Here is an 8,297-nt window from a genome sequence, read left to right on the forward strand (position 1 = left end):
TCACTCTATCACACGCGAATTGGGTTCACCGAGCGCAACGTCCACCCCACACCACGTCTAATGCCACACTGACGGGGTTCTGTGCGTGCTAGCCCCGCCCCCTCACTGCTCTCTCTGGCTCTCTCCCTCTCTCTCCAGCGCTAGTTCTCCCTCCCTCCCTCCCTCTCTCTCTCTCTCTCTCTCTCTCTCTCTCTACTGCTCGCTCGCTCGCTCGCTACCTCTCTCTCTCTCTCTCTCTGACCGTAGCGAGATGAATGCAGTTTTTGGGTTGTGATGGAAGGCTCGTGGTGGTGGTGGTGGTGAGGGGGCAGGAGAAGGGTAAGGAAAGGGCAGGGTCAAGTGTGTGTGTGTGTGTGTGTGTGTGTGTGTGGTCTTGGCGGCTCTCAACAATACTTTCTCTCAGGTTGGCCTTTCTATAAATACCTTACCACGGGCCGACTTGAGAATGTGATAACGGGCGGCCTGCAGACACCTCCACCACCCACCCACGCGCCCACCGCTCACCTCTCACCACCCACCTTCACCCACCACCACTAGGACACAGTAGGGCATAGCTGGGTGGATGGATGAACGCAAGTATACAGCCAGTCAATGCGAGTCAGTCAAATCAAGTTAGTCAGCGAGTCAGTCAGCCAGTCACTTCCCCCTCGCTTGTAAACAGAGGCAGGACCTGTATTGATCAAGGGGCGTGTTCTGCACTGTTCTGTTCTCCTGTTCTGCTGTGCTGTTCTGAATGCAAGACCCGTGGCACAGAGAGGCTGGCTAGTGTGTGTGTGTGTGTGTGTGTGTGTGAAAGCCCCCAAACGTTTCAGAATATGGCCCTCCTAACCCTGTCTTCTCGGCCGCCTCAAACGTTCCCTCTCTAACGTTTCTTTATGTTGGTGATTCAGGGGGACACCGCCAGACAAAAGCCCGTTGTTGTCCGCCCGTTGAGACCCGATAGCGGCGAGGAAGCGGTCGATATGAATTGGAAGGGGGGAGAAGGAGAAGGGGGAGGAGGAGGGAGAGGCAGGAATGAGCAGAGGAGGAGGAGGAGGGAGAGAGAGAGAGAGAGAGAGAGAGAGAGAGAGAGAGAGGTAATGTTATGTACTACTACTACCACCACTACTACTACTACTACCACCATTACTACTACTACTACTACTACTACTACTATGTCTTACCTGGAGATGGCTTCTTGAGGTGTGCAGGAAGATGTGCTTGAAGATGTGACAGACAAACAAACATACATACATACATACAGACAGACAGACAGACAGACAGACGCTTTCTTTTATTCTTTATTTTTTCATCTCCCTCTCTTGAAATTGAATAATCTTTTAGAGTAATTCTTACGTGACTTTCTCTTTCTTTCCTTATTTTTTTCTACGTTATCTTCACTTTCTTCCTTTCATCCTCTCTCTCTCTCTCTCTCTCTCTCTCTCTCTCTCTCTCTCTCTCTCTCTCTCTCTCTCTCTCTCTCTCTCTCTCTCTCTCATGGGCAAAATCAAACACAACATTTCATTTTTAATCCTTTGTTCATCTATGTTTCTTTTACTTCACTTTTACAGAATATCTACCTCGTTTTAAAGCTTTCTCGTCAATCGGTCGGCCAGGCAGGCTCGCTAACACACGCACAGGTCAGCGCTGGACTCCTCGTAAGCGAACAACCTATAACAAGGGAGGGATGGTGGCGGCGGAAGGTTCAGCTGAGTTCCCTATACACCACCACCAACGTCCCTGGCTGCTCCTCGATCAAACTCCCTTAGTCACTCGCGTCACAAGGTTGTTCATACGTTGCACCGAGTCCCTGCGTGGCGGCCGCGTACAGAGGGATGCTGGGTTATGGGTTGGAGTCAGACGCGTTATCCACTGCACCACGGAGCTCTCAGTTGGGATAGTGCGGTATATAATGCGGTTTTCTGACCTTAGCTTTCGTTGTTAGGTACGTTACGTCATTGTGCAGTACAGAAGAGGGGTCAGACTACCACCAGGGTCATTGAACTACCCATGGAAGTGCCCACAACCCCTACGAAAACCTTGTCAAAGATGTGGTCTAGAGCCCCTCACATGAGCTATTTCCAAAGGTCAAAAAGGAGGTCAATCGGGTTCTCATGAGTGGTTTCTTAAGTTCACGTTCCGGAAGAAGGGTCAGACTACCACCAGGGTCATTGAAGTACCCCTGGGAAGGACCACAACTCCTACGAAAGCCTGAAATGTGTTAGTTTAGGCGACGAAATGTTTAAGATGACCCGAAGTTGGAGTCTCGACCCACACCCATTCCCCAGCATCCGCCTGTCCTCGGCTGCCCGGCTGCTAAACACGGCTGGCGGGACCTCGCGCGTGGGGGAGGAGCGCCAGCCGCCTCCTCTCAAAGTCAAAAATCTTCCTTATCTCAACGTCAAAACATTATATGAAATTTATAAACCAACGTTAAATCTCCTCTCAACAGTATAGGTCTGCGTGTAGGGTGTGTGTGGAGGGAGGGAGGGAGAGAGAAGGGACTGTCTCTATAAACATCATCTGGGAGGGAGAGAGAGAGAGAGAGGACGGTATTCCTAAACGTCTCGGGCTCCATCACACGACCGTTTCCCAAGGCCGCAGAGAAGACTAGCCAGGTTTTCATGGATGGTTTCCCCGTTGAAGGTGCGGAAGTAGGGTCAGACTATCACCAGCATCACCTTGAACGGTTAATCTTCTCTGTGGCCTTGGGAAACTAGTCGTAATGGAAGTTTGGCATGTTTAAGAATACGAGACAGCGACCCATAGACTTAAACTGCTCGGGCTCCCATAAGACTGTTTCCCAAAGCTACAGACAGAGAAGGCTAGCCGGGTTTTCATGGGTGGTGGTTTCCCAGTTCAAGGTGCGGAAGTAGGGTCAGACTATCACCAGCATCACCTTGAACGGTTACTCTTCTCTGAGGCCTTGGGAAAATAGTGGTAATGGAAGTTTGGCATGTTTAAGAATGAGAGACTGTGACCCATAGACTTAAACTGCTCGGGTTCCCATTAAAACTGTTTCCCAACACCACAGACAGAGAAGATTAATCAGGTTTTCATCGGTGGTTATTTCCCCGTTCAAGATGCTGAAGTCAGGTCAAGTCGGGTCACACTATCACCAGCATCACAAAACAGTCCTTGAAAACCCGGTTACTCTTCTCTGTGGCCTTGGGAAGCTTCGTACATTGGGAGCTTGGTACATTTACTAATATGAGACTGTGACCCATATAATTAAGCGTCCCCCATATAATTAAGCGTCCCAGCCTCCATTACGACTGTTCCCCAAGGCCACAGACAGAGAAGATTACCCGGGCTTTCATGGGTGGGGATTTCCTCGTTTAGCATAGTTTACCTTCCCCAGGTGTCCCCAAATACCCATCTATCGACCAGCCCGAGAAGGAGGATGAACAGCTGGGTGAGGTGCACGCCGAATACCCGGGCCGGGATTCGAACCCGGGCCCGCGAAATAGAAGCCAGGCACGCTGACCACTAGACCACGGAGGCATCACAAAACAGTTCATGACAACCCCGACAACATCATCTTCCACGACGCGAGGCTTTCCAAACGGACGCACTGAGGAGCCGAGACGTTTAGTGACACAGACCTTCTCAATGTGTGTTCATAATTATCAACTCTTTTTTGCATATCATCGTTTTTTTGAGGCACTTTCTAGTAGTTTTATTTATACAGTATGCGTGTATAACAGGTATATAAATATTGCTGGACAAGGGAGGCTGCAACAGGGAGTGAGAGATGGAGACTTGCATAGTAACGGACACACGAACGGACACACGGGCGGACACCTCGCTGGGCTTGTCTTCCTGGGCGAGTCGCTGGCGGGAGGGAGGGAGGGAGCGAGGGGCGGAGGGAAGGGTCAGCGAGGGATGGAACGAGAGCCGGACGTGTATTCCCTGTCTCTCTACGACTAGGTGGCGCCCTCTCTTGAAAAGGGCAGGTTAAGTTAGGTCAGGGCAGGTCAGGTTAGATTAGGATAGGTTACATTAGGTTAGGTCAGGTTAGGTAAGGGTTGGTAAAGTCTGCTTAGGTAAGTTAGGTAAGGATAGGTTAGGTCATGTTTGGATAGGTTAGACCAGGTTAGATTAGGATAGGTTAGGTAAGGTCAGGTTAGGATAGGTTAGATCAGGTTAGATTAGAGAAGTATAGGTTAAGTCAGATTAGGTTAGGTAAGGTCAGGTTAGGATAGGTTTGGGCAGGTCAGGTCAGGTCAGACCAAGTTAGGTTAGGTAAGATCATTTAGGGTAGTTTTGAGTGTGTCAGAAGAAGACGATGAAAGAGTGAAAATTCCCGTTTAACTCTTGCATAAGGAAACTGGACAGCGACTTCACTCCGGCACCACACAGCCGTAGAGAGACAGGGAACACGCCGGCGGGAGTCTCACCCTAACACACCGGCCCCGCAGCCTCGGCCACGCCCAGCGCCCCTCGTCAAACTACTATACAAACTACCGTACCCGCGCCCTCCTCGACACATGCATAACGTATCTATCGTATTATTTTGGCACCTTATTCGTTGTAGCGAGGATCATTTGTGCGTCTCTTCGCTGCGTATAGGGTTGTGTGCGAGAGAGATGGTCGGGGGGTGGAGTAAAGGGCGACACACAACACGACAGCTTGGGCAGACACACACACACACACACACACGCACGGAGTTGTCGCAGCGCCCTCTCACGGGTTTAGAGCGCACGGAACCTCTGACCGCACGCAACATACCTTGGCTTTGCGTGTGTGTGTGTATGTGTGTGTGTGTGTGTGTGTGTGCGTGTGTGATTGAAACGGCTAACACAACAGAGGTCAGTCTTGTCAACATCACTAACACGCCTACCGATCATGTGCGTGCGTGTGTGTGATGAAAAACAAACAGCACTAGTTATACCATTGGCTATGTTCCCTGTGTTGCTGTGCGTCACCCAAAAACACCTTCCCACAACAACCACCGCACCTCAACCATCAACCAAAAGTGTCTTGAGAGGGAGTGTATAGCACCAAATTCCTGCGACTGTATGGAGATGAGAGTGGACTTGCCCGCTTCCACCACCACCACCACCACCACTACTAATGTTCTTGGGCCCCTCACAGCCTGATCTTCTATGGGCTTGTATAGGGCTGTCTTCGGGCTGTCCCTCGCCCCTAAGGAAGCCTGTTGTGTGTTCCGCTGCTGCCCGCTCGCCACCTCTTTTGATTTTCAGTTTGGCACCGGGTGGGAGGGTCAGCACGGAGATGGCACTAATTTTGGCACTGATTTGGTACTTGGTTGGTACTCGTTTGGCACTGTTCAGAGGGCGAGGGAGACAGCTAGGGGGCGAGGAGGGGGGGGGGAGGTTAAGGAGATGTCTGGTGTGTGGGGAGGACTAGCTGTCGGAGTGGTGCTAAGGGCTGTCGGGAAGTACTGGGAAGAGTTGAGAAGCCTTGTCGGGATGGTAATTGCTGTCGGTAAGTCTAGCTGTCGGGAAAGTATTGGTGTCGGGATAGTATAATTGTTCTCTTGATGGTAGGGACTATCGGGGTGGTGAGCGCTGTCGGGAAGTCACGGTCGGGATGGTAGGGGGCTGTCGGGAAGTCACGGTCGGGATGGCAAGTGCTGTCGGGAAGTTTTGCTGTCGGGATGGTAGGGGGCTATCAGGGTGGTGTGCGCTGTCGGGAAGTCACGGTCGGGGTAGTAATTGCTGTCGGGATGGTAAGGGCTGTCGGGGTGGTGGGCGCTGTCGGGAAGTCACGGTCGGGGTAGTAATTGCTGTCGGGATGGTAAGGGCTGTCGGGGTGGTGGGCGCTGTCGGGAAGTCACGGTCGGGGTAGTAATTGCTGTCGGGGGTCTTGCTGTCGGGGTGGTAAGGGTTGTCGGGCGTGGTGGTGGTGGTGGTGTGGTAATGGCGGCGCGGCTCCCGACAGCGACGTGAACTCTCTCGGTTGGGAAGACACGTTACGTTTTTTACACGGAGTCGTACAAAGGAAGGTCGTTATGAAAAGAGGAGGTGTCGGGGCGGCGGACTTCTGCTGGGGCTGCGTACGTGCGGACACACTAGATACGGACGGGCTCCCGGGTGGCCGTGCTCCGTGCCGGCGTCCGCGTCCGTGGGGGTCCGTGGCGGTAAGGACGTTTTCAGGGTGGACTTAAGAGGATTTCTGGGGGTGGGAGGTATAGTAGTAGTAGTAGTAGTAGTAGTAGTAGTAGCAACATGGGACCAACGGATGCCTCTCAGCCTCCCCTGCGGACACGGACGCGGCACGGACACCCTCACGGACACACGGACAACCACCAACAGGCCTATACACTCCTATAGGCCTACAAACAAACCCCTCACCCTACCGTATTAAACCGGCCTGTTAGATTATTTATATTATTATTATTATCATTAACATTACAATAATTATTAATAGTATTATTATTATAGTTATTACAATTAGGATACTCTTTACAAACTCTGTAACGTTATAACTTACTTACAATGTAGTCACTCACGGAACAGACTCACCCGCCCGACGCCCAGGGCCCACCGTGATAGCGGGGAGGTCGGCGGGCGCGGGGCTACGTCGGGGACACAGCGCGCCCTTGCCCAGCAGTGCCCAGAAGACCCTAGCGTGCTCAGGGGGAGGGGGAGTGAGCAGACCATGTGGGGAGATGGTTTAGTGAAGATTAAGAAGAAAAATACAGTCTAGAAGAGTAAATGAAGAAACAGAAGGGGGTGAAAGAGTGAAGGTTCTGGTTAACTCTTGTATGAGAAAGTTGGACAGCTGAACACGATAGTCATTCTGGAACACTTGAGAATTGAACACTTTTGCCAGAGGAAGGAAGAAAAGGATGAGCGAGTGAAGGCTCCAGTTAACTCTTGCATAGGAAAGGTGGACAGCAAAACAATACTATAGAAAGAGTGAATGTTTTGATTAACTCTTGCAGTAGAGATTTGGACAGCAAAGAACCATATTACATTCTTTACGGAACACTTGCCAGAGGAAGGAGATGAGGATGAAAGATTAAAGGCTCTGGTTGACTCTTGCAGATGAAAGTTGGACAGCAAGAACAACACCATATCTTTACCGAACACTCTTTAGCTTCCTGGACAACCACTGGGCGAGGGCGATATCACGTGACCCCGAGCCCCACGCTGACTGGCTGTCCCGCTCGCCACGAAGGACCCCAAGGCGGCGGACGGTCAACTAAGTCCAACAAGGTTATGTTATTGCCTATCAAAAAACTGGACAGCGCACTTAACAAATGACTTCGCGACCACCTTAAGTAATAGTATTAATAGTAGTACATTATAATTATCATGTTACAATGCTGGTGCTGCTCAGGCTGCCGCGAAAACCACCGAACCGGGCCGCCGAACCAAGGGAAGCAACGAGTTAGCTTTTTGCGAGGTCTGGCAGCCGTGGGGTCCGTCTGGTGGGGGATGCCCCGTAAAGGTGGGCGGGGGGCAGTGTCGGGACATGAGCTTAGGGGGTAGAGCTGTAGTAATGGGGGGAGAAGGGATGTGATAGTAGTAGTAGTAGTAGTAGTGGTAGAAAGGGTGGTGAATATGATAGTAGAAGTAGTGTGAGGAGGAGGAAGAGGAGGAGGCGGCGGCAGTAGTAGTAGTAGTAGTAGTAGTATAGATAGGCCCATTGCTTGCCTCACTTTCCTCACTTTTTTTCATCTTCCTTTCACTTTTTTCAAGTTTTTCTTCATTTTTCTTGACTGGCTTTCAAAATCTCCCTCACACGGTCTCGAACCCCGGACCACCAACAGACCAACGGACCAACGGCTGCCAGACCTTACCAGAGCACGGAACACTGCCCGCCCACACGCCCACACCCGCTCCCGCCTAAAAATATTATAACTATCTGTGGTGGTTGTGGTGGTGGTGGTGGTGGTGGTGAGGGGGGGTAGGGGGGTGAGAGAGGGGGGAGGGGCGCGGCGCTCCCTCGGGGGAATAAATATTTGAGTGGGAGAATATCTACGCCCCCCTCCTCCTCCTCCTCCTCCTCCTCCTCCTCCTCCTCTTCCTCCTCCTCCTCCTCCTTTTGGACTTAACACAACACATTTATACGAGACCAGAACAATACGTGTTGGCCTCGACGCGAACAGACAAACGAACGAACAAACAATAATAACAGTAATAATAATAATAATAATAATAATAATAATAATAATAATAATAATAATAATAATAATAATAATAATGATAATAATAATGATGATAACAGTCTTCTTATGTACAATTAAAGGGAAGGAAGGAAGGAAGGGATGACGCTAGTAATAATAATAATAATAATAATAATAATAATAATAATAATAATAATAATAATAATAATAATAATAA

At 50.4% G+C, this 8,297-nt stretch overlaps 1 protein-coding gene across 4 annotated transcripts in view; it reads right to left on the reverse strand.

The window, feature by feature from the left end:
- Window positions 1–68, reverse strand: part of LOC126986481 (solute carrier family 12 member 6-like) — a 95,006-nt gene extending 94,938 nt beyond the window's left edge. For all 4 annotated transcript variants that reach the window (XM_050842708.1, XM_050842706.1, XM_050842705.1 and 1 more), the window contains exon 1: window positions 1–68. This exon is cut by the window's left edge. The gene's annotated coding sequence lies outside the window, so the exon portion shown is untranslated.
- Window positions 69–8,297: the final 8,229 nt, after the last annotated feature.

The sequence above is a fragment of the Eriocheir sinensis genome, chromosome 61 (genome assembly GCF_024679095.1).
Source record: "Eriocheir sinensis breed Jianghai 21 chromosome 61, ASM2467909v1, whole genome shotgun sequence".
NCBI classification, from domain to species: Eukaryota; Metazoa; Arthropoda; class Malacostraca; order Decapoda; family Varunidae; genus Eriocheir; species Eriocheir sinensis.